Here is a 27,276-nt window from a genome sequence, read left to right on the forward strand (position 1 = left end):
ACAAACCTACAGTCCCTATCTTGTACGTAACCCAGGGACTGCCTGTACCTAGCCAAATTCTAGCTGTGGATAACTGGCTGATGTGATACAGAATTCCCTCTCAACTATAAGGTACAAGTAACTTTATAAAATTCAATGGTGTATTTCATGTCAATTTTCTAGCATTTACAACAGCTGAAGGACAAAAGTTTTAGTATGGAGAATAAATTGAAAAATAAATTTCCCTGAAAGCAAATCTGATTGTGATCTGACTCCAGCCAGCAGTGTGGAATTCATCCTCCGATTTAAAATTAACAAGCATAAAAAAAAACCCTATTATGAACAAGGACAAACTTCCCTGAGCTCCTGACCAAAGATGAGATTCCCTTTTCCTCCCCTACAGTTTCATTAAAAAATGCTTATTTTTGTTTCTACAGATAAAGACCATGAAATATCCCTTGCCCTCAAAATTTGTGTCACTTTTTAAGTCTCCTACAATTTACAAATTTTCATTTTTACCCCCCATGAATTGGGGGTTCATAACAATCCCTAAAAGTGAACTATCCAAGGGCAGCTAAGGGGGTTATGTCAGTTAAAATCCAATGAAATTTCTATTTGATGCTCCCAAAAGTGTGACAAATTGAGATAGAAGGCAGGAGCACATGAAGGGTGCACTAATTTCAATCAACTCTTTCCAAGTGTCTGAATGCCTGAGAGTGATTGGATCTCGAATTTCAGCCTATGTGTGAGTATTGCTTTATTGTGAAGATTTACATTAGCAGTTTAATCCCTTTAGGAAAAGAATACAGAAAATTGGTTTCAAAATGGTCCCTTCATTAAATCTGTAGCAATTTCTCTTGAAATAAAAGGCACAGTATGAGCTGGTAAGAACCTAACAGTTCATTAGACAAGGACCTTTCAACCCTTAAAAGGGAAGAAATTTTACTGTACATGTCCCAGTTGAATTATTGCAATATTTTAAAATCATTTTGGGGAACAGAATTTTAAGTGAAAGGTTGCAATATATTCATTTCAAAATATACTATAAAATATATCGATTCGAGTCAGAGGAGTACGAGTTACACAATTTTTTCTTAACCTGCATTTTACAGACACTAAACTAAATTGCGCCATTTAGGCACTACCCTGCACTGGAGATAGCATGAAACTATACCACCCCATGTGGCAATCATGGAGGAACTGTGCTACCTTCTCTCCCTAGTGCACAGAAGGCATTTTCAAGCTGTCTCATCGCTTGACTCTTTGCACTTCCCCCATCCACAACTATGAAGCCAAGCTGTTGCAGGGGCAATCCAGCCCTCTACAGAAGTTGCTACATCACCCATTCATTATTATTGACATTTTCACTGATGCATGCACATCATGCTACTTATCCATCAATTGGAGACACTTGAAGCTATGTCTACACTGCCTCCGTTTTGCGCAAAAAATATGCAAATGAATATCACTGCACCTCATTTGCATAGTGAATGAGGCTCCATTTTTGCGTAAGAGCCATTCTTCCTGAAAAAAATGAAGAAGAATGGCTCTTGCACAAAAGCCTCTACAAAATGCATTTGTAGCTTCTTCTGGGGAAGATGTTTCATTATGTAGCTCCATATGTAAAAAACTTGACACCAAAACAAATGTTAACATACCCTGTCTGCACACAGAAAAGCCATGGGATAGGTTTTTTAATTACTTTAATTTATATGGATGAAACTTAGCCATGCAGTTGAACAGCATTTTTAGAAATATGAGGGTAGGGCTATAGTAGACTGCCTTTAAGAAACCCTGGAATGGCACACTCCAGGAAATACAAATCACAGGGTAGACACAGTTAACCCTGAGTAACCTGGACAAAAGATCTGTTTGTTGGAAAGACTTGGGTGGTATATCTGTTAGTTACCTCCTTGTCAAATAATAAACTAAGTGCATTAAGTGGGCTCAAAATAAAAAGGGACTCTCATCTCACAAAACCCAAATCCCTGTGATTCACCTGTCATCTTAAAGTACAACAGACTCAAAATAAGTAAATACCACAAAAATATGAGAGTATGAGGGAAGGAAATCTGAAATTATGCATATGGATCAAGTTTTCTATAACCATGTATTCATGATCTCACATTCTGATGTCAATCTAAAAGGGACAGAGACAGTCAGGGACAGAGCTGGAAATTTGCATGGAATAGAAGTACATTCACATCTAACATGATATTGATAGCAATCTAGTACAGAGAAGAGACACTGAGATGTTCTCATCTTTCATGAATTCATAGATTCCAATGGACCACTGTGATCATCTCATCTGGCTTCTTCTATAGGACAGGCCATAGAACTTCCCCAAAATAATTCCTAGAACATTTCTTTAAGGAAAACATCCACTCTTGATTTAAAATAGTCAGTCATAGTGAATCTACCACAAAGCTTGGTAAAGATCTCTAATGGTTAATTATGTAGACACATAATGTAGTTAAGGTAAATATCTTTTATAGGATTATCTTCTGTGGTGAGAGAGAAAAGCTTTCAAGCTTATACAGAACTCTCAGGCTTCTGCATACCTGAGAAAAAGCTCTGTGTAAGCCCAAAAGCTTGCCCTTTCTCCAGCACAAGTTGGTCCTCTAAAAGATATTACTTTATCCACCTTGACTCTAATATCCTGGGACCCGCTCAGCTACAAGAACATTATTTCCCATTAAGGTAGTTAGAGAATGTTAAGAGGTGATTTGATTATAGTCTATTTGCTCAGCTAGAGCTTTGAGAGTCCATCACTGATTTCAAATCCTTTAATAATTCTTGTGCATATGTACAGAAGTAGAGATGCAGGAGATGCTGCAGCATCTCTAGGTTTTGCACCCGGCCTCCCTACATCAGGGGTTGGCCTGATGCTGGTCTGCTGCTGGCTCCACCAGCCCCAGGTTGCAGCTTCTGGGCAGCTCCTCCAGCATCCCATTGGCTTCACTACCCCTGGGGGTTCTGCCACCCGCTGTCCCTGGATAAGGCACCTTTTCTGGAGAGCTGTGCATATCAGGATGCTGCTTGCTCTTTTGCCCGAGTGAGACATACATGAGCACATCCTGTGTGTGTATAGGGCCCTTGCTTACCAGATAGAATCAAAAGTTTCACAGCAGCAATACTGCAATATCTTGAACACAGTTCCCAAATACAGTTAGAATATCAAATTCTAGATTCCACGATAGGCTCTCTTAAATGAAAAGTAGTACTAATGCAGCACAACAAGGAAGAAGCCAATTTACCAAACTCTGCCAGAAAATTCCTTTCAGGAATGTTATTGAAATAAGCACTGTGTAAATTCATTATATTGAATTCAATATTGTCTTTAAAAACTGCCAGAAATCCAGCATTCATTCAAATGGCTGAGTTAATTGTTTGACGGGATGCTGGTGCACACACTAAGGACCAAATCATTAAAGACTCTGTAAAAAACAGAAGACAGATGTTCAAGCCAATTTTGTTAAATCTGGGAGCCACAGAAGAGATGTCTGGATTGTCTAATATGCTCCTTTCTGTGGTGCCCAGATCGTTCTTGCTGCTGCATTTTGAAGCGGTAGTTTCTATAATGGTGATGCTGGCAGAGCTACAAACAAGGAATTACACTAATCCAATCTGGATGTTACTAACCCATGTAAAACTATTTTCAGGCTTCCAAGGGTCAAGCAAGATTAAATCCTTGCTACATTAGTAAGACAGAAAAAAGGAGCACTACAATAACCTTGAAGTGTTTATGTCTAATGTGGCCAGTTGAGTCCAAAGTCACTCCAAATTATTGACAGATATGGGCTATGGTACTTTGTCCTCAAGAGCTCATGCAGTGGATTTTCGGGTTTGCAATTTTTACTGCCAAGCATCAAATCCCTTTAACCAAATAAGACTTGTCTAGCCTCAAACCTTTGCAAAATTATAATCCTGCAAATGCAAAACTGCATGTACAGAACAAACACATGGCAAAAGCTTTGTTATACGGTATGATGGACCAACGGGGAAGGAGGTTTGGGGGAAGGGTTTCTGAGTCCAGATGCATCTGCACTCACCTTGGACCGCTCCCCACAAGCAGCAAATATTCCTGCTGCTCCTAAAGAAAGGTGTGGCTAGGCAGCTGTGTGTGCGCGCCTCTCCCCCTCCCCCCAAAGACACTCCCCAGCTCCATTAACAGTGGCTTCCAGCCAATGGGAGCAGTGGAGACAGTGTTCGGGGGGGAGGGGGCAGGGACAGTCCATGGGACTCTGTCTGCCTCCACCCAAAGGCACCCCCATGGCCATTCCTCCACATGGTAGCAGCAGGGACATATTGCTGCTGCCTGGGTACCACATGGAACCAGTTAGGGTGCCTGCCAGCTCTGCCCCTACCAGACTTTAAACTGGACTTTCAGGGAAGATCAGAAATCTTGGCTTAAAGAGCTTTCCAGCTGGCAAAATGCTGGATAATCCAACTTTAACTATATTGTACCAAACAGCCACCTGCAAAGTGGCAGAAAATATTTGCCACAACTGGAGACAACCCAGTATTTCAAACTTATATTCACATTAATCGCTTACATTTGGGCAGTAAGGGTTTGATTCCAATACCTGGATCTGAACTGTGTCTACCCTTTGCTTTTGGTACCAGCTCAGACCCAAAATCTCCAGGGAGAACTATTCTTTAGTTCTAGTTATTTTGTAAGGGCACGTCTACACTTCATGTTTATTTTGGAAAAAGCTATTTCAGAGGAAATTCTCCAAACGTTTATTTTGAAATAGCACATCTACACAGCAAATGCCCATTGAAATAGCGCTGAGCTATTTCGAAAGAGTGTCAACACTCATTGGACACTGAATTGCATTTAAGGACCCGGAAGCACTTCAGGCAGGGCACTAGGACAGCACTTACTTTCTAGAGCTGCTGCCTGAGGCTCAAGCGTAAAGGGACCCCTCATGCAGCCATTTCTCTGGCTTTTCTTTTTCTACCTCCCTGAGGGACAGCAAAGCCTTTTCTTTGCCTGCTCTGGTTACCCTTGCAGACACCTCAGCACTACTGCCATGGAGCCGGACCTGCCTCTAAGCAGTGAACAACTCTTACATTTCTTGGTGCACCTCCTGCTGTGGTTTCTGTGGGCTGCCTTCCTGGCTCTGCAGGAACAGGACCCTCCAGCTTCTTGTGCAACAATTCCTCATCTCTCTCCGGGCACTGCTCATACAGCTCGACCCCAGCCACCCTCCCCTGCATATCATCCACCACCGCTTCTGGCAACCGGACCCCAGCTCTGGCAGAGGGGACTGGATTGTCCTGGAGTGGTGGGACGACCAGCAGTGACTCCAGAATTTCCGTATGCAGGAGAACCCCTTTCTGGAGCTGTGTGAGTGGCTCACCTCTGCCCTCCAGTGACAGGACCCCCATATGAGACTCACCATCCTCCTCCGGGAGCGGGTCGCCATTGTCATCTGGAAGCTCACCACACTGGACAATTACCAATCCATCAGGAACCAGTTTAGCATGGGTAGATCAACCGTTGGGGCCATGCTCAAGCAGCTCTGGTGCCCTCGTGCTATTGTCCCAGAAGGTTGGTGAACTGAACTGCTGGAGTGAGGTTTCTTAGGGAAGGGGACACTATGGGGGTGGAAGCTCTCCCTCCCCCAGGGAGGTTTTACAGTCCCACTTTCACAAAGCCATGGTGGGGATGAAGCAAGTCAGGATTGCTCCTAGTGGGAGGTGGGGGCGGGCAGGCTTGGGGGCCTCCCAAGGGCCCTGGCAACTCTGTGAATCTGTCTCCTTCTCCACAGCTCTCAGTAAAGGTGTCCCTTTAGCCAAAACTACCTGAAATCCAAATATTGGTGCAAGAGGATGAAGAGGTTTCCCTTTCTGTGACCCTAGATACATCTAGTTTATAGGAATGGATTTTTTCCTAGGGAATCCATCCAGTTACTGTGAGGTTAAACAATTAAAATGATATTGTTTAACTGGTTAAACGTTGTTAGGGTGGCACAGAGCAGCCACAGCTGGGGTCCCACTGCCTCTGTGGGGCAGGAGCCCTGATGGCTTGCAGAAGACGGGGCCTGCTCTAGGCCAGACCACGGCAGACAGGGGCCTGATGGCCAGCCTGCAGCTGCTCCAGGCTGGCCTGCCATGAATAAGGGCCCCAAGGCTGACCAGCAATGGCTCGCCATCCATCTAGACTGGTCCAGTTAACCAGTTACCCAGTAAACATTCCAGTAAGCCAAATGTTTACTGGGTAACCTTTTCCAACCCTAGTAGGGGCAGGATAAAGTGGACATGTTCATTTTGCATTTCCCATGTTTGTATTATTCAAAGGGCTAGACCGTATCTTTCTTAGTCCATACACCCACCAAGAGAACCAAACCCGCAGGCTGCCCATACCTTGAATCCAGTAATATGGGGGAAGAGCAGGCACTCCCCTAGAGCAGGTGTCTGGGTGAGACAAGGAAGAGGCAGCATCTTGGCTCCCTCCTTTGTCCTATTTATAACTCCACCCATCCCTGAAGCTGACTCAGATTGTACACAGGTTCCTATAGACAGACATCACTATGGCCATGACCAGTCTAGGAGAGGTAGGGTGTGTCTAGACTACAGGGTTTTGTCGACAAAAGTCCACTTTTGTCGACAAAACTATACCTGCGTCCACACTGCCTTTGAGTTATGTCGACATAATGTAGACAAAACTCAGCAGTTTTGTCGACGTATGTAAACCTCATTCTACAGGGAATAACACCTTTTGTTGACAGAGTTCTGTCGATAGAAGGCATTATTGCATCTACACTGTCCTTTGCGTCCACACTGTTATGTCGACAAAGTGGCTTGCTTTGTCGACAGAACTGGATGTAGTCTAGACGCTCTTTGTCGACAGAAGCTTTGTTGACAGTATCTGTCGACAAAACTTCTGTCAACAAAACCCTGTAGTCTAGACATACCCTTAGTTATATTATTGGCAATTACTGGGTTCATGGATAATACAACAAAGCTAATCAGAAAGACCAAATGACTTTAGACAACTGTGAGGCAGCATCAATTGCATCCAATAACAAGGACCACATTACTGTAAAAGCACAAATCCTATTAAGGTCACCATTACTCTTCCCCACCGAACTTGCAGCCAGCTAAATAATGAACTGTGTAAACATGAGTGGATTAAAGTGGTAGGTGCATCTGAAAAAAGCTGAGAAGAAAGAAAAAGGCAAAGGATGCTATGCCATAGCATTACTATAGGACCAAAAGGCATGGATTAGTGTTCATATCACACTCCACACAGTACTCAGTGTGGGCTAGGCAAGCGAATGATCCAAGCAGTGGACCAAATTTGGTCATGAATCCTGGTCATGGGCCACCCGAAGCACGCTGGGCATATACTAAGTCAGCTATGAATCTAACCACAGGATCTCTATAGCCACAACCTCCAACCTGACATGGAAATGAGTGGTTATCCAAAGGTGGCATTAAACCATGTTGCCACAGGGTCACTGTATGAATAACTATTATCTGTGACAGTCTTATACCTAAAGGCCACATTCTGCTCTCGGGTCAGCAGGAGCAAACGTTTCAAAAACCCTGTCTATAGTGTTCAGCCCCATGCAGGGTTTAAGTGTTGAGAACAACTGCTGTTTCCATTAAACGTGCCATAGGAGCCACAAGTGTTGAATTGATGAGAAAACCTAGAAGATGTATGATAAATGCACTGACCCTCTGAAACCTATTTTACGTGCCATTAGATCCACCCCACAGAGGGAAATTGATTTTCTGTGCCAACTTCTTCACATGAAATTCCACTTTAATATTTTAGTCATTTTAGCACATGACTATCAGTTATTGAGCAGTAGTGTATGTATTGGTCATCCATGGCTCTTAACAGAGGATGCAAAAAAGCTCTAGCTGTACTCCATTCCCCATCCCTGTGACTCCAAGCTGTCTATATGCTGGGGTGGGCAATAATTGTTGATGGGGGGGCACTCCAAGATTTTGGAAAGTTGTTGAGGGTCACACGCTTCCATGATATTAATGGAGGAGGTGCAGGGTCTGGGATGTAGAAGAGGGTGGGGGGTCTGGGAGGGTTTGGGTGAAGGAGGCAGTTGTGACCTGGAATAGGGGACTGTGGTGCAGGGGTTTGGGATGTGACCTAGGGCAGGGGATTGGAGTGCAAGAGGGGGACAGAGGGTTTGGCTTATGTGGTGTAGAGGGGCAGGAGTGGGGCAGCAGAGGGTCTGGGGTACCAGAGGCAGGCTCTGGCTGGGAGGCTTATCTGGATAACTCCTGGCCAGCAGCCTAGCAGGGTTCTGCCCCACCCTGACCCATGCTTCAGGGGCCATGTGTGTTGGTGAATGAGAGCTGGCAGGGGAGGGGGGAGAGGGATGCTTCACATACTGCCTACTCTTCAAATAGGCAGATCCCATTAGCCAGAAACCGGGGGTGGGAGCAGCATGTGAAGCATCATTTCCCCCTCCCCGGCCAGCAGAAAGGGCTGCCGCAGTGTGTGGGGAGGAAGCATGCAAGGCAAGCAGGGAGTCTGCCTGAGGCTTCCCACTGTGGCCACAGGCCAGATCTTTTGGCTTAAGGGCCGAATCTGGCCCGTGGAGAGTATTTTTGCCCAGGCCTGCTATCTGCACTATCCACATGGGAGAGGCTAGTAAAAGATCATACAGATGGATCATAGAGATACAGTCCTGCTGAGCACTGAGCCCCTCCTTTGCATGCACAGGTTATAGCTAGTGGCCCAGAAACATGTTGCATGATATTTCCATTGCCAGTAGGGTTAAAAATAGAATCAACATGCTCATATTCAAACTGCTTTTGGCCAAACTATCCAGATGCTAGCACACAGCTGCATTTTAGTAATGTTCTGTAGCCAGAACCCCATTGCTCCAACTTGCCTGCCCTGCTGTGCAGAACATCTGCATGAAAATCCAATGTGAATGGAAGTCACAAAAGCCAAAATTACATTCTTAGCCATTTTCTTTGTGTGCACCCCATTAGAGAGATGCTTCTGTTCAAACCAAGTAAGCAAGAAATGGAAAATAAAATCCAGACCAAGATACCTATAGAAAGAGAAAAGATTTCCTAGCATTGGAGAATGATTTGTGTTGCAACTATGGCTCTTCTTGGAGAGAGAGAGAGAAATGGGATTCCTAGTTCCTATAGACATACTCATAATCAGTCTCATCTAGCTAGCATGTTAAACATAGTAGCATAGCTATGATAGCATGAGCAGTGGCATGGAATGAGCAAGCCACCCCAAGTACCTACACACAAGTTCCCCAGGCTTTGGACTTGGAGCAGTTAGTCCATACCAGCACTGCCTGGGATACAGCACCTCCACTACTATATTTAGTGTGCTAGCTAGGTAGGAATGAAAGCAGTGGTAGGCAGCCTGCGGCTGAGGATGGCACATGCAGCCCATCAGAGTTCTGAATGTGGCCCACAAGACATTTTCTTTACTGTTGCCCACATGCAGGGTTGCCAGATTCTGCTAGTTTCCATCTGCATCTTTTTTTCCTATCAGTGTTTCTAAAGTGACATGCACTTAAAACAAGGCCATATAAAGTGAGTTACATGCTGAATACACACAGCAATGACAGTAAGAGCCGGGTGCTCTCTCTCTGTCCAAAGCGCTGCTACGGTTCAGTTGGCACCAGTCGGTATTCAAGCGCAGTTAGCAAAACTATACTATCCCAGGAGACTGCCTCTGTTACAACAGTCTTGTGGCCCACTGAGATAGAGGGCCATGCATGCAACCTGCTCACTAGCCTATGGTGCCCATCACTGAACTAGCGCAAGTACGTCTATGCACACCCTCTCCTCTAAATGTAGATAAACCTAGGGTACTTTGGTACTGTTCTTGGAAACATTGCCTTCTTGTTTCTCCTTTTAGAATTTTGTATGTTCTCAGGATTTCTTTTGTCCTACCATTGCAGTGTTTCCATCTGAAAAACTATTGAAAACTAAGTGACTGTAGAAGTAGATAGCTCAAGCAACTGGTAAGATTCTAGAGCAGTTTGCCCTAAGGTTAGCAGTCCCAATCCAGGCCAGAGTAGTAGTGATATGGGATGGTTAGAATGTTTTCAACTAAACATTTTTCCAATCAAAATATGCTGCTTCAGAGTTGGAACATTCTGCGGAATGGACTTCCAGAGAGACACAGAGGCTCATTCCAGTGCTTGTTGTGGGGAATGTGTCGTTATTCCAACACTACTGAGATCACAGATGTTAGAACACCTACATTCACTGTGGAATGGTGCACATGAAAAATGGCACAGAGCTATTATTGGTGGCCTAGCTTGGACTGTGTCATTAAAGAGAAGAGCTTATATTTCATGCCAGGGTGTGAGGAATACACCTCAATTGGCACCGCTACACCCGTGGAACTGTCCTGAAAAACTGTGGGACCATATTCACATTCATTTTCCTGGCCCACTTGAAGGAAGCATGTTCTTGGTGGTGGTAAACACCCATTCCAAAGTCTCTATAATGTTGTCCACTACTGCTGAGAGTTCTATCCAAAAATTGTGCAGAATCTTTAGTTGTTTTGGTCTGCCAGAACAACTTATGAATGACAAGTGTCTGCATTCATCTCTCAGGAGTTTGGAAATTTTATGAAAGCAAATGGAATTCAGCACCATATCACCCATCCACAAATGGATTAGGGGAATGGTTTGTGCAGACAATGAAACAAGTTTTGAAATCATCTCAAGGACATTCACTCACTCATTCAAAAGTGTCTGGACACCCTCTTACTATCCTACAGAAACATACCTCATGCTACAGCTACAACGTCCCCAGCCTTTCTAATGATGGGATGTCAGCTGCACACTTGCTTTGATCTGATGAAATCTTCTGAACCATAACAAGTTGTGCAACGTCAACAGCAAGGTCAAGTCATCAGGCATACATACAGAGCAAAAGATGGAATCTTAAGACCTGGACAGCTGGTACTGGCTCAGAACGATGCTTCTGGAGCTCGATGGGTCCCTGACATCTTCATCACTCAAAGAGGACCTGTTTCCTACACCTGTCTGCAGAGGAGCTCACCTGGTGACATCATATAGATCAATTGTTGCCAGGTTATGTCTGCCCTCAGGACCCATCTCCAGTAGAGTTGCCTGACCTCACCACTACTGGTGAACAAGGGTCACTTGTTTTTTACTTTCCTCCTCCATCACCACCAGTAGCGAACACAAGCTCTCTCCCTGAGCAGGCTCATCTGACAGCCTCAACTGTTCATGATTCAAGTCCCGAGCCTATTATCAGGCCCCCCACCCATAACACCTTCAGGTGCAAGAACACCAGATGCCCACTGTAATGCGCCTAGAGGAAGACAGCCTCCTCAACAGCCAGAACTTTAGTTAAGGTTAACCCATGGTTACAGGCAAAATAATCCCCAGGGAACTGAGGCAGTCTACCCTCAATCCCTAGTTTAGTGTTTGTTTTATTAAGGAGATGTTCTTATGGAGGCGGGGGAAATATGTTGTGTATTGGGTTGTCCTAGTGATTGTTCCTGTTATAGAAACTGAGGTAGGTCAGTAGGGGCTAGCCCAGCTGGTTTTGGATGGTTCTAGCTAGTTGTGTGTTATGGAATAAAATGGAAACTTGCAATTGCTGCAGCTCTCTGTGTTTCAAGTTATTTCTTCCTAAACTCTAACCCCAAATAACATAAAAAGTTTCCACCCTTTGCACTCCACTGAAACCACCCATATCTAAGTCAGTGATATTCCGTTCCTAGCCATATCTCAGAACCAGTATTCCATCTCCATCCTCCTTGACCTATTAGAGCCATAGAAGCCAAAGCAGAACAAGATTTCAAGAGACAACATGGTTGTCAAAGGCTGTCAAAGGCAACTATCTTCTCCTACCTCTCCAATCACCTTTAGCATGTCCTTAGCAGATTCTCCTCATACCCCAGGGTATGTCTACACTACCCCGCTAGTTCGAACTAGCGGGGTAATGTATGCATACCGCACTTGCTAATGAAGCCCGGGATTTGAATTTCCCGGGCTTCATTAGCATAAGCGGGGAGCCGCCATTTTTAAATCCCCGCTGCTTCGAACCCCGTGTAGCGCGGCTACACGGGGCTCGAACTAGGTAGTTCGGACTAGGGTGCCTATTCCGAACTACCGGTACACCTCGTTTCACGAGGAGTAACGGTAGTTCGGAATAGGACCCTAGTCCGAACTACCTAGTTCGAGCCCCGTGTAGCCGCGCTACACGGGGTTCGAAGCAGCGGGGATTTAAAAATGGCGGCTCCCCGCTTATGCTAATGAAGCCCGGGAAATTCAAATCCCGGGCTTCATTAGCAAGTGCGGTATGCATACATTACCCCGCTAGTTCGAACTAGCGGGGTAGTGTAGACATACCCCCAGGTAATAAGACAGCCTGAGAGGAGAGTCTGAGCCCTTGTATTAGAGGCCTGGTATAAGGCCTGAGCTAAAGTAGTGGGCAAATCTTATCTTAATACTTACTGAGTTTTAAGTGCATTAGATCTGAAATTGTACCAACTAGCAGTTCAAAACTGCACCACAGTCACTCCTGACAAAGTTCCAGCTTTTGACATTTTTATCCAGCCCTTTATACAGATGCTTCCTTACACAATTTACAAACTAATTCTAAGTTGCGGGGGGCAGTAGGAATGATATTATATGGCTTGAATCTGAGCTTGTCAGATCTAGCTACATAGTATGATCTTTTTCTTGATTCATATTAATATGAATAATAGTGAATTATATTTCTATATCCTTGTCTTTGATCTCAAAGAACTCTACAAACATTCATTAAAAGACAAATCTAAAGTCCATTATAGTCAAAAGTTTAGGTTTCTCAAAGGGTTTTTTTTTCCTCCAAAGCCACACAATATGTAATTTAAAGAACCAAAAAAAAAAAAAAAAGAATATTTACGAACCCTGATTCCTAGTATCCTGCTTTCACCACTAGACCACATTTTAAAAAAATATGCTCTAGTTCAAAAGGAATTATTGGGGGAAGTTCTATGCCTTGTATTATATAGGTGAATAGACTATATAGTAATGTTCCCTTCTCACCTTGCAATGTATAAGATTTCTCATTTTTTTTAAATGGACAGCATTATTTTCTTACATTAAATTTGCCAATACACAATGGACACCTTCCTTAATTCACAGCAAATAAAAGGAGGGATCATAGGAGAGCAGAAAGTCATGCAAATCCTCTATTATTCCATGCTGCTTCCCAGTTTTATTCAAGGTCACTCTTAAGTGGCACCATTTAATATGCAGCCAATCTCCTTTAGTATGCAAACTCCTAGGCTCCTAGGACTGGCCTCAATAGGAGGATGTGCTGAATTGCTAATCCTTTTAGATTATTGTATAGCGGTCATTAAAAGTAAAGTAGAGATTTTTTTTAAATGTTCAGATTAAGAAGCAGAGTGATAGTCTAAGAGCCCTAGTAAATAAACTGAAGATATTCTCAAATATTACAAATCTGCTGCCAGGGAAATTAGCATGGTTTCTAAAGCCGCTTTCTGAAACTGTTGTTAGAGATAGCAGGATAAACGGTTGTAATCCTAGTTCTGGAAGCAGATAGCACAGCTTTCAAATTGCTGTAGGCAGTAATCGGGAGACTTTTTCCCTCTCTTCCCCAAGCCTTAAACCTGTTTCCAGCTCAGTGAAGTGGGAAATACAAACAGTGATCCCATAGCCAGTTTCTGCCACCTAGCAGATGGCAACTGTTGGAAGCCAGCAACACTGATCCTTGTCACTGAAACTTTATTGGGAGTGCCCACCAATGTGAATAAATGTCTTCAGACGGACTAATTAAAAGGGCTTTTTTCATTAGTTAGGACCATCTGCTAGGCCACAGACCTAGTGGAATTGCATACTACTGGAGGTGAATAGGTGGGAGCAAATACAACAAAGTATCTCAAGGTCTATAAAACTATTGTGTTTCAGCATGAAAGTGGCTTTCTGTGGTGTGAGCCTGATGTTTTCATCTGCCCAAGAAAAGGAAACAATTTCCTCCCTGCCTCCAAATAAGACAAATTACTTATCTGGACAGGTGAGAGCCCCTGGGTGCATTCTCAAGCCAGTCTTTGCAGCATGAAGAAATACCAGATGTTCCTGAGCTTCTCTCAAACTGTTGTGCCTTCTAGTTATTTTCTTTGCTCTTCTGTATTTTAAAAGCATTTTCCAGCAATTCCCCACCACCAGGAGCAAAAAGCAGGAGTGAAAAACAGAACACAACTAACATTTTCCATTACCCAAGAATGACAGAGCTATCTCAGAGAGGTAGCAGCGTTAGTCTGTAATTTTAAAAACTGCGAGTAGTCCTGTGGCACCTTAGACCATGTCTACACAGCAGCATTATTTCGGAATAACCGACTTTATTCCAAAATAACAAAGAGCATGTCTACACTGCAAACTATTATTGTCAAAATAATGTCAAGCTGGAGGATTTCTTACTCCGACTCCTGTAACCCTCATTTTACGAGGAGCAAGGGATCTCAAAGGAAGAGTGTTCTTCCTTTGACTTCCTGCTGTGTAGTCAGAGCCAAAAAGCCAAAATACGCTATTTTGACTTAAGCTATGCAATTGATGTTGTGTAGCTTAATGTGACGTTTGCACTGCTATGTAGATGGGTTCTTAGAGACTAACAAAAACACATAGGATCATGAACTTTTCTGGATAAGTGTCTTGACCCACTTCAGATGAGTTGGAGTGGAAATAACAGAATCCAAGATATATAAAATAGCAAAAGTAGGGGTGTATGGGGTTACATGGAAGTACCTCTAATGGTGTAGTACCTCTAAAGGAGGGCTTGTTGCACTTCTTCGGGAGTGGCCCATTCTTTATTGATCTTTACCGGCACTCAGCTCCCACCTGTGGCTCCACGTAGTTGCTTTGCATGCGGTAACGGCCACACCCCAGGCAATGGCTTTGACAGGCTGGCTAAACCAAGTGAGGGTAGCCGATGGGCCTGAAACCCTCAGTGAGTTAGGGACTTGCTCATCGCAGCATGCAAAGACTGCTTTGATGGATCAGGCTGAAATCAGGAGGAAATCAGGTGAAATCAGGAGAAAATCTTTATGATTCAACAGGTGAGAAGGCATTGCAGCAGCGCACTATGGAGTGCATGGGGCAAGTCAAAGCATTTAAGGTGACATGGCCATCCACTGCAGCCAAGGTAGTTTCCAGAAGTAGCGATTTTTCGTGCCACTGGATTCCGACTTCTGAGGCTGAGAGAGTGGGACTGTCTCTGTGCAAAGGCTTTCCCACTATAGTATTCTTCACACACAGGTTACGTTGTGCAAAAAAAAGAAGTTGGTAATGGGAGTATGGAACGTCCGTACGCTCATGGACAGTGAGGACACAGTAAGATCTCATTGGAGAACAGCCCTAGTCACTAAAGAGCTTTTACACTATGGTATTGATATGTCTGCCTTGTGTGAAACCAGGCTCGCTGAAGAAGGATTTCTCACTGAACTAGCTAGTGGTTATACCTTCTTCTGGAAAGGGAAAGTGCAGAATGAGGATAGGATCCATGGAGTCGGCCTGGCTGTCAGGACTAGTCTGATGAAACAACTTTTGGACCTGCCTGTCGGTATTAGCGAGAGGCCCATGAAGCTACGCCTACCCCTCAGTCACAAGCAGTATGCAATAGTCATCAGTTCATATGCTCCCACCATGAACAGCACAGAGGAGACAATTGAGCAGTTCTACATCAACCTCAGTTCCATTCTGTGCTCAGTGCCGGCCAATGACAAGTTGATCTTGTGGGGAGACTTCAATGCCCAAGTTGGCTGCAACCACAGTTGATGGGAGGGAGTGTTATGAAAACATGGCATTGGCAAGATGAACAGCAACAGCCTATTGCTGCTGAGCAAACATGCAGAACAGGACCTCCTCATCATGAACACAGTGTTCAGGATGGCAAACAAATACAAGACTACCTGGATGCACCCTAGATCGTAACAATGACACATGATAGATTATGTCATTGTTCATCAGCGTGATAGTCGGGATGACCTTATCACCAGAGCCACGTGAGGAGCAGAGTGCTGGACTGACCATAGGCTTGTCCGCACCATTTTCAAAATACACTTTGCTCAGCATCACCCAAAGCTCATCTGAACAGCCTTTAACATTGCTAGACTCCAGCAGCTCTCTCATCTGTGCAAGTTCCAGTGAAGCCTTGATGAAGTCAGTGCTTGGTCCCAAGAAACGCAATCATCAAGAATGGTTTGATGAGAATAACAGTGCTCTTGAGGACCTGTTTGCCAAGAAGAACAAAGCATTTATGTAGTGGCAGAATGACCCAGGCTCCATCTCTAAGACAGACAGGTTTATGTTCCTCCAGGCCCAGCGAGAAATCCGCAAAATGCACAACCAGTGGTGGGAGAAGAAAGCTGAAGAGGTGCAACGCTATGCTGACAAACAATCCCAAGGAGTTCTTCAGCTCCATCAAGTCAGTCTTTGGTCAATCTGGCTCTGCCCTCTTGCTGTCTGCAGACGGAGCCACATTGATCAGGGATAAGGCTGGCATCGATAACCGTTGGAAAGAGTATTTCAGTCAGCTCCTGAATCGTCCATCATCAGTCGATCAGTCAGCACTGGAACAGATCCCTCAGAAGCCAACCCTTGAAGACCTGGGAGATCCTCCACTGATGAAGTTAGAAAGGCCATCAGGCAGATGAGTTGCAGCAAGGCATCCGGTAAGGATGGAATTCCCGCAGAACTGTACAAGGCATTTAAGGTTTTTCATAATGTCTTGACCAGTACTTGGGAAGAGGAAGAAATGTCATCTGACCTCCATGATGCCATGATAGTTGCTCTGTATAAGAATAAGGGTGCAAGAGCCGACTGCAGAAACTACAGAGGTATCTCGCTGCTTTCCGTTGCCGGGAAAAATTTTGCCCGCATTGTCCTGAACAGGCTGATTTTGACAGTTTCAGAAATGAGTCTCCCTGAGTCACAATGTGGCTTCCATCCTCATCACAGTACTGTCAATATGATCTTCGTAATGAGACAGGTGCAAGAGAAGTGCCTTGAGCAGAATATGAACCTCTATTCTGTCTTCATTGATCTGACGAAGGCATTTGACATGGTCAACAGATACACCTTGTAGATCATCCTCAGGAAGGTGGGTTGCCCATCAAAGTTCATCTCACTGATCAAGCTGTTTCACGATGACATGACAGGAGAGGTATTCTCGGACGTGTGCTATCTGAGAAATGTAACATTGCCAATGGTGTGAAGCAGGGCTGCGTACTCGCCCTGGTGCTTTTTAACTATTCCTCACTCAAGTCCTCATGCATGATGACAGAGACCTAGATCTTGGTATTTACATCAGATAGCATTTGGATAGTTCACTATTTGATTTGAGATGCCTTACTACAAAGACCAAGACAATGGAGAGGCTTACCACCGAAGCATTGTTTGCCAATGACTGCGCCCTTATGGCACACCAAGAGAACCACCTGCAGACCATCATTGACAGGTTCTCTGAAGCATCCAAATTGTTTGGTCTCGCAATTAGACTCAGAAAGACAGAAGTCCTCTTCCAGCCCGCACCAAACAGTGCTCCTCCACAGCCATGAATCACTATCGATGGCACACAACTGAAGGTAGATGGCACACAACTTTAAGTACCTGGGCAGCACAACATCAAGTGATGGATCCCTTGACAAAGAGATTACAGCGAGGATCCAGAAAGCCAGTCAGGCACTTGGGAGATGTATTAAAGTTCTCCAGCACAAAGATATTTGCCTTTCAACTGAACTCAAGGGCTGTGTCTAGACTGCATCCCTTTTCCGTAAAAGGGATGCAAATTAGACACATCACAATTACAAATGAAGTGGGGATTTAAATCCCCCTGCTTCATTTACATAAAAATGACTGCCGCTTTTTTCCAGCTCGGAGCTTTTCCGGAAAAAAGGGCCAGTCTACACGCGGATCTTTCAGAAAATAAAGCTTTTTCCGAAAGATCTCTTATTCCTCTTAAAATAAGGAATAAGGGATCTTTCAGAAAAGGCTTTATTTTCCAAAAGATCCACGTCTAGACTGGCGCTTTTTTCCAGCAAAGCTCCGAGCCAGAAAAAAGCGGCAGCCATTTTTATGCAAATTAAGTGGGGGGAATTTAAATCCCCACTTCATTTGCAATTGCGATGTGTCTAATTTGCATCCCTTTTACGGAAAAGGGATGCAGTCTAGACACAGCCACGGTATATAATTCTGTGGTCTTCACCTCTCTCCTGTATGGTTGTGAAACATGGACCCTGTACTGTAGGCACATCAAGCGGATGGAGCAGTTTCACATGTGCTCCCTACGATCAATCATGTGAGTATGCTTGCAGGACCAAATTACTAACCAAGAAGTGCTTGATAGAGCTAGTTCCACAAGCATCAAAGCCAAAATCCTCTAGACCCAGCTTCGATGGTGTGGCCATGCTCTCCACATGGACAAAAGCAGGACCCCAAGGCAGCTGTTCTACGGGGAGCTGGTACATGGTAGTCGCAAACAGGGACGCTCGAGGAAGAAGTATAAGGACAACCTGAAGACCAACTTGCAGTGGTCAGGCCTTCAACCTTGACAACTTGAACTAGCTGCTGCAGACTGGGCTAACTGGCGTTCCCTTACAAGGAAAGCAGTGACAAAGTTTGAGGACAACCGCTGCCAACGCCTCGCAGCTGCACATAAAAGACAACATGGAGCTACATTCCCTCCTGTCCTGACAACCGGTGTCCCATGCCCTATATGTAACCGCATGTGTGCGGTTTGGGCTCCGGAGCCACATGCGTTTCCACAAATGAAATGCACAACATGTCTTCCTCGGCTCCCGAGAGACAACCAACAACCTGTAGGACCCAGTGTTAATGAAGCTAATTATGTGGGCTGGATGTGTCCCATTCATAGCTTTTACATTCTGATCTTTTCATGTGAAAATGTGAAAGAGAAAATTATTCCAAACTCTTAAAACACAAACACACACAAACACCCCCCCCCCCCCCATGGAATGTAAGTGATTGATCATGAGGACTTGAGGGGGAGAGGAACCCCTTCAATTTCCTATTCATATCTACGGAATTGTGTATGTTAGTTAATTGTGTTTTTAAGTTAAGGGCTGAACATTCAGCTCATGCAGATTTCAGGTTGGGGTGACAAAACTGGGTGCTTAACAGAAGGCAAAAGTGGGTGCCCGCCTGTTCTGTGGCTCCAAAAGCCATTAGGACACACATTTGTGGCAGGTTGGTGCCCAACTGCCTCTCTTTGTACAGCACCTAGCACAAAAGGGTCCTAGTCAATGATTGAAGCTTGTATTATTTAAATAATAATTTGTGTGACCTTCTGATGGTGTTTGGTCCCTTGCAGTGTGTAGCTCACATAAGAAGTTTACAAGTCTGCCATTAGCTACACTGCCTTTGAGGTTATTTTGAACAACCAGACTCTCTCCATGTAACAACGTGTGTTGGTTAAACAGTAGCCAGCCAGTAGTACAGACCCAACCTGATGGTGAATGCTGAATATATTTTTGTTTGGAGACAACGTCTCGACCGCATTTACTGAAGACTATCGATGGATTTAAGAGCAACAAGGTTGGTTGAGGTTGATAACTTTTATTGGGCCAAACTGTTATTGATAGGTTGTCTCTCTCTCCAACAGAAGTTGGCCCAGTAAAAAAATATTACTTCACCCAGCTTGTGTGTCTCATGGGATCAGCACAGCAACACACCACTGCAGACTATATGGAGGAGATGAACAGTTCACAGCAATCTCAGCTCCTGAATTTCACACCAGGAGATCCCATCTTGGATTAAGTCTGTGCACATTTCTCATCCACTTGCAAGTGTAATGGCAAGTGGACTGAACGAAACAGCTCTGCACCCACTTTGTGTGGAGTTTTCTTCCTTGAAAAATAGCAGAAATATCAAGTTGTGTCTTCCTGGCTTTTTCTGTAAGATTCCTTTGAGCATTACAGGAATGGAGCACACATCTCCATCTGAAAGCATATGAGGGTTGACTCTGCCTCAAAGAGATTTTTTTAATCTGATTGTCAGTAACTTAAATAGGTACTAACAAAAACAAATGCCAAGATTTCAACAACAGAGCATAATGTTAGACTCTTTAATCTATGTTTACATCTTCAACTTAGTAGCCTGATGTTCAGATGGGATCTAAAACCCATGAGATCTGCTGAGTTCTCAGCAATGTTAACACTAAACTAGTTATGAAAGTGCCAGTACAGATTGATGGCAAGTCTAGCTTTCGCAACCTACTCTTGCAAAATCTTGGCCAAAAGTTAAACAATTTCACATTATCACTTGCTCAGGCTTCACTTTCATGGTACAGTAGTTTCTAATATGTCATATTATTACAGGTTGAACCTCTCTAATTCAGCACCCTCGGGACCTAACTGGTGCCAACAAAGTATTTGCCAAACCATGGGAGGTCAATATTGTCTAACAGCATTACCAACACTTCCACTGCTTACTGGGCTCTTAGAAGTCATTTAGGGGTAAATTAGAGCTAAATCACAGCACAGAACACTGAGAGCCAAGACTAGTGGCTGTGAACAAGCTGTATGAGAATGCAAGAAACTTGCCACGCCCATGATAAGTGGACATGCAGTTAACTAAAATCATACTGGACCATAGCTGAGGCCAGACTACAGAGATTCAACCTGTATTAATCGTGTGCATTGTGAGGACCACGTGGCTTAGGTCATGGACCTAACTGGAGATGAGTGAGTTGAGTACAGGGGAGTAAACACAAAGTATCTCAAGACTCCTAAAACTATTCTGTTCCAGAGAAAAAATAAGGTTCTCTGTAGTGCGATTCGGATTCTCTCAGAAGCCTAAGAAAACAAACAATTTTTCCCCCAAACAAGAATTAAGTTACTCGGGCAGGCAGATATTCACTTGAGCCCCGGGGCTCAAAATGGGCATTGTGGTAGCACCTGGGAGCCCATCATAAACTTGGGCCCCACTGTACAAATTACTGTACAAACACCAATGGTCTTGATCCCTATCCCAGCCCCTAAGAGTTTACATTTTAAGTAATAATCCTTCTAGTTCTCCAGCCATCTAGAGTCTTCCAGGAAAAATGGGGGGGTGGGGGGAAGAGACAAAAACCTAATTGTGTAAAAATTGCTGCAAAAAACACATTTTCATGAAAAAACCGTGTTTCAGGTATTTATACACACAAAAAGAGTCCAAATAGTTGCTTTTACCTGTCACCATGAACATGCAAACCCAGTTACACACATACAGCTGGCTAGCCAACCAACTCACAATGCACTTCAAATATACCAAAAAGCTCAATATGTTCCTATTTACAATATTTTGTGACCCTTGCAGCATTGCATTTTTAATTATTTTTTCATTTGATAGCTTCTCTTTCAGGCAACTTGGCAGACAATATTTCCCCTCCACTAGCCAAGGGTGCAGCCAAGAGGCTGCCTTCTCGGCCAATGTCAGTTATTGAGCCATAATCAGCCAATATGCGCTGCGCTGTGAATGCACAGGACAGAAGCTGATTTCCCTCTTTTGGAAAAATGAGGTTTTACGAACGTGAAGATTCTTTCAATTGACTTTTGTTCAGTTTTGGACCAGCTCTGAATTTTTTGGACCAGATAAGCTGAGGTAAATCAACATACAGTAGTAGAAGCAGTTTCACAGATTCATACCAGTTGAGGATCTGGCCTTTTAAATTGTGTCTTCTCTTATTTCTGTATCTGAGGACAGAGAGACATTTAAACCTTAGCAAAGCATCTCACAACCTCCAAGCAAACAGAAGCAAATTCCTCCCAAAAACTAGACCATTTTGTCTAAACAATAATACACAGCTACAATGCAAGTAAATCTCTCCTTTTATTTTAATTGTTGCAGACCACAAAGGCAGCACATTTCCAAGGTTCACTGGGAGAGAGAAATCTTGGCTTATCTGTAGCATTTCTGGCTTATCTCGGTTTATCTTGGCATTTCTGGCTCCCTGTGCAGAAGTAAATTTCACCTATAAACAACAACTATTTCCTAAACAGCAACCATTCAGAGGGACAAAAATCTATGGGAACAAATGTTTGCAAATAATAAATAAAAAGGGACACGCACATGATCAAACCAATCTGAAATTCAACCAAATGTGTTTCCATACTCAGCCTACTCTATTGATACGATTCACATGTAGTCTGATCCATAGATGTAGCCCAGTATATTACAGACAAAACTCCTATAACAGGAGCTGTGAAGCAAAAAGACATTTGGTTTCAGACTTATGTTTAGTAGAGTATGAAGTACCATTTCAGTGAAATTTGAGTTAGTTAAGATGTATATTAGCCACTAAGACAGACACTCTAATTAATGAGACTTCAGTCAGTTTAACAGCATTTCATTATAGCCACATAAACAGTACCTAGAATGAATGATACAATCTTTAGGGCTGTGAGGTCCAACACACTAGCCACATGTGGCTATTTAGCTGGTTGAGTGTGGCTAGTTTGCTATAGTAGCTACTGCTTAAGAACTGGTTGGAAACCACAGCTTTAGGGCTATGGGGAAGAAACAGCAATTAGAAGTGGCCCATATTTCAGTCTTCCCCAGATGGGAAATTCTTCTTTCCTCCAGTTTAGACCAGTTCATTATTTGTTTTTAAAAAAGCTACTCCAGGTTCCTGTCGTACAGAAAGATATACTTTTAAACACGCTTCAGCACTTAATGAAAAGCCTCTTCTACTTAGACAGCAGCAACTAGTGATTTCATGCAGCTCACTGCATTCTTCTGTCCCAGGCCATAAAGAATGCAGGCTACAGTTATTTTATGATAGTAAAAATAAAACACTGCTGATACTGGAGGTTTGGAGCATATCCCTAAGGAATTTTTTTTTTAAATCTGACTTTAGGATCAAATAAAGATCTATGGATCCAATTCTCCTTTAATTTAGAGGGGTATAAATCCGGATGATCCACACAGAGATCAGTGAAGTTACACCAACATAAAAGTGCTGTACGAAAAGGCAAAATGAGGCCCTATAATTTGAATCACAAAATCACTTCATTTAGTTCTGCTTTTGACTCATACCACGAGGAACAAAAATCTCGTGAATTGAATGGCTACACCCTGTATACATTAAAAGTCATAAGGATCACATTTTACCTACTGCATGCTTTCAATAACTGTTTCCTCCCCCTCTCCCCCATTAACATTTCTTTCTGGTTTTAGTTGAAGAGTAGACCTGTTACTCTCCCTTCATTCATAAGCATCCCTGGGAATGTCTACACAATACAGGGCAATTGCTGCCTTTGGGACTGAACACATCACTTGTGTGACATTTGAAACCTCTGCCAGCCCACAGATCAAGAATCCGTTTTTAGAACTTACAAATCTTTATTCCATGGAGCAATGCTGAGCCTGGGGCTTTGTTAGAGTAGTGAGTGAGGTTCTCCCGAAGAAGAACATAAAAGCTTTAAAAAAAAAAGAGAGAGAGACATCTGAATATGATAGTGCCCTGAACTTTAGAAAGAAAAACCATTTAAAACAGAGGTTACAGTGGAATGTGAAATACTGTTTATACCAAGAAATCATGCACATGAAAGCATTGCAGACTGTCATTTCACTCCAGTGGAAAGCTTGGAGTAGAGACGGGGCCATGGGAAAAGGGAATGATTCATGTGCTAGCTAATGCACTCTGTAATAGCAGCCTGAAACTACCAACAGCGAAGGAAGCACAACAAAATGAGGAAGACCACTCAACTAAACATGCCATTACAATGCATGCACAGTTGTTTTATTATACACAGACCGATGGAAGACTGGTACTCTTCACCTAACAGCATATAATTAGGCTCACTTCAAAAGCGGATACAGATAATGCTGGTGTTCATGCGAACAAGGCAAACAATGAAAAGCCATATGCATGTAAAAACTGGACAAACTTTTCCTTCCTCCAGATGACGTGCTTGGGTTAAAGCAGAGTAATATTTTCCTTCACCACATGTCAGAAGATAAAAAGAGGTTATAAAACCTTCCCTTTCTTGATTACATGAGGCCATAAATGCCAGCTTGTTTTAATTAAAAGACCGGAACATCAGCATTTAACAAGGTTTATAGGCACCACCAAGAAGACAACTTGCCTGTATCTTGCTGCAATATGCTTGCTTATTGTAGAAATGTACCTTTCACCACCCCGCATGTAACAAGTCCATTGCTTAGCAGTGCTGATTGGGGATCCCTGCATGCTTTATACTCTCCTCCCAAATTAAAATAGGTGAGAACCTGCAATACCCATCACAGTTACCTAGATATGTACTGTTTGGACTCCACTTACCTCCATGATGCTGTACATGTTGCTTCCGAGCAATTTTGACTTAAAGGTCTATCAAAGCAGAATAAAAAAAGACAAATCTCTGAATGTCTTAAAAAGCTTGTTGCTCTCCGACAGCCAGGTTCTAAGTATTTGTAAGGCGCTATATGGCATCAGTGATCATGACTACATAGATAAATGGTCTTGATTTTACACTCCTATTTTCAGGGCTTTAAGTCATTCATCTGAGCTCTGATTTGACACACAATATTTTTCTTACAAATTTAAAAAATAATGGATTTGGAGGCTTGCCAGTCATAAGAAATGTTACGGGTTTAATTTGATAGTGCAGTTTTGATCTCAAAACTGGCTTTGATTTAAATCATGAGGGCTGGCATACAAGCAGTGCGTGACCTAGCTAATTTTTGATATTTTGAAGCAGGGATTAAAAAACAAGGTTGGAAAGGGTAAGATTTGAGCTTCACAAATTAGAAAACCGCACAGGCCAGTTTACAGGCCTGAGTCGGTGTATACTGGCAGAGAGCACTGCACAGCATACTCCAAGCTTTCAAAAACCACGTGTCAGCTCTCTAAAAATAATGAGATTTAAAACTCTCACAAATTTGTGAAAATAAGAAAAGTCAATAATAAAGTCGCACTTCCAACCTTTTCTTCACGACCCTGAGGGATACAAACTTTCATTAAAAAAAAGCAAGCAAAGATTCTCTTGACTTCAGGAACTGGGGCTTTAAGAAAACATTAAATATCACAAGATTTGTGATAAAAATGATAGCAGCTGGCAACTCCGATAGCTCCACTGAAGTTAATGGAGCTGCACAAGTTGAGGGCCTGGCCCACGTTGTCAGTTTTTCAATCTAGACTCTTAAAATCCTTTTCTGCACATTTCTATCTATGGTTGTGGTCTAAAGGCCTGCGCACATGACTAGGAGCTAGAGATCTGAGTTTTAATTCCAACTGCAACACCAACTAGAGAGAATTTCACCCTGCTTTGAGCTGCCCCTCTGCACAGGGATTGCCAGGTTTGGGAGTTTTGGCTTCTAATAATGGACAATTATGGAATAACCACCTAAAGAAATTTTTTTCTAACCCCACCTATTAAAGATTGCCTTATCTTTTCATTGTTCAGTGAATAAAACATTTTCATACTATCTTATATAAGTGGGGGCATTCTTATTGTCTCCATAAATGTCTAATCTTTTCATGAAGACTACTAAGACTTTAGCCTCAGTGGCATCCTGTGGCAATGAATTTCACAGGTTAATTGTATCCTGTTTAAAGAAAGTATCATTTGATTTCATTTCCCATCATATGCACTCAGTCTTGCCTATATGTGCAATTATGCTGCTGGGAAAAGTAATGGACTCAGTCCTAAACTTGGTTTGGAGAAGAGTCCACTGCAGCAGAGGAGAGGGGAATCCTAGGATTTTGTACCTGTTACATAGCTTATCTAACTTTGGCCAGCCTGTAATCACATCCTAGCACCACTGCACTGATAAACATCCTGCCCTCTCTCCCTACCCAGTTTGGCTGCTAATCCCCCCCCTCCCATCCCCTTGCTCTTGTCGGACCCCTAGCATATGCTTGCTTTCCACTGCTGAGATTTTTCTCCTATGCTGAAGGAATCATCAGCTGTCCCTTGAGGATTGCTATAAGGTCCCTTAGTGCCAATCTAACAGCACAAAGAGACCTTAATATATTGCAGTACCTGGCCCTATAGCATCAGAATGTTGCTATTTGGATCCTTTATTTGTAGGCTGTACCCCTTTTCCCTCCAAAGCACCATTTTAGTCAAGTGAAAATGGGTTGAGCTGCTATCATGTATTGTGGTTGCTGTGGCCCATAATTTACATTTCCAAAAATTCACTGGTATTTTTTCCTGTTAAAGAGGCACAAGGAAGTTCAAGGACTAAAACCCCACACTTAATGCTAAGCTACAGTAGGCAAGAAACTTGAAGTCAAGACTGTTAGTTCTTTCTGTAACTCATGCCAAGATGATTATTCCTTCCTACCTTTCCACCTGTTTGAGTCAGACATGGCTTTTCTTGAAACGCATGTATTTAAATTGTGAACTTCTCTTTCCTGAGTACAGCAGAGGCAAACTAAGCAAATTGCTGATCTTCAAAGTCTTTGATCACTATCAGGAGGATGTGGCTATTTCCCCCTCTCCTTCCTTCTTCAAAATAAATGGTTAGGGGCTTATTGAGTGAATCAAGTGGAGCTAACCGGCTTCAGCCCTTTAATTAGAGCAGCAGGGTGGAAGTAAATAAACTCTGACTTTTTCCTTTATGACCTTCGATTTCTGACAGGGACAAGCTACTTTGGAGAAACATTTTAATAACCAAGTTTTAGTGGAGGGGGAAAGTGTTTGATCTTCCATCTACAGTATAGCAGTTTGCTCTAAAGCTAGACACTGCTTATTTTCCAACAAACCTCCAGTGTGGGTACTTGTATTTATGTCCATTTGCACTGACTACTCCGCCCAGTCTCACTTTTTAATCAGCATGGATTAGTGTCCTCTATAATTTGCCTTCACAAAGTCAACAGAATTGGGTACAAGTCTTTCTGGAGAGTATTCAGCGCAGATATATTTGTGCTAAGTGGAAGCAAAGCTCCTATGTGCCAGGTCTACTGCAATCCTCAGTCACTTTTAATAGCTTCTTCATGTTTTATTCACCTAATAGCTTATTAAAATAGATGATCTGCAGATGAAAACTTAGAGACAGATTCTACAATGATGTAAATTCACAAAGCTCCACTGGCATTGGTAGACCAATACTGATGTACAGCAGCTGAGAGGCTGGCACTGTGGAATGTGCGCCATTAAAAAAAATTCTGGCAGAGAGAACACAACATTAGCTGAAGAAAATAGGGCCAGAACCTCAAATGGTTGAAACGGACGTAGCTCCACTGACGTCAACCAAGCTAAATCAAGTCATATTAGCTTTGAATATGGCCCATAAATCAAATATAGCTGAAGACTTCAGATAGTGCCAGTGAAATATCAGCGGGCCAGATCCT

The 27,276-nt window shown here is 43.2% G+C and overlaps 1 long non-coding RNA gene across 2 annotated transcripts in view; it reads right to left on the reverse strand.

The window, feature by feature from the left end:
* Nucleotides 1-10,975, reverse strand: part of LOC112544776 (uncharacterized) — a 237,484-nt gene extending 226,509 nt beyond the window's left edge. For both annotated transcript variants that reach the window (XR_012903131.1, XR_003088104.2), the window contains exon 1: nt 10,732-10,975. This is a non-coding gene — a long non-coding RNA (uncharacterized LOC112544776). The remainder of the gene's footprint in view (nt 1-10,731) is intronic.
* Nucleotides 10,976-27,276: the final 16,301 nt, after the last annotated feature.

The sequence above is a fragment of the Pelodiscus sinensis genome, chromosome 4, assembly GCF_049634645.1.
Source record: "Pelodiscus sinensis isolate JC-2024 chromosome 4, ASM4963464v1, whole genome shotgun sequence".
In the NCBI taxonomy this organism is placed as follows: Eukaryota; Metazoa; Chordata; order Testudines; family Trionychidae; genus Pelodiscus; species Pelodiscus sinensis.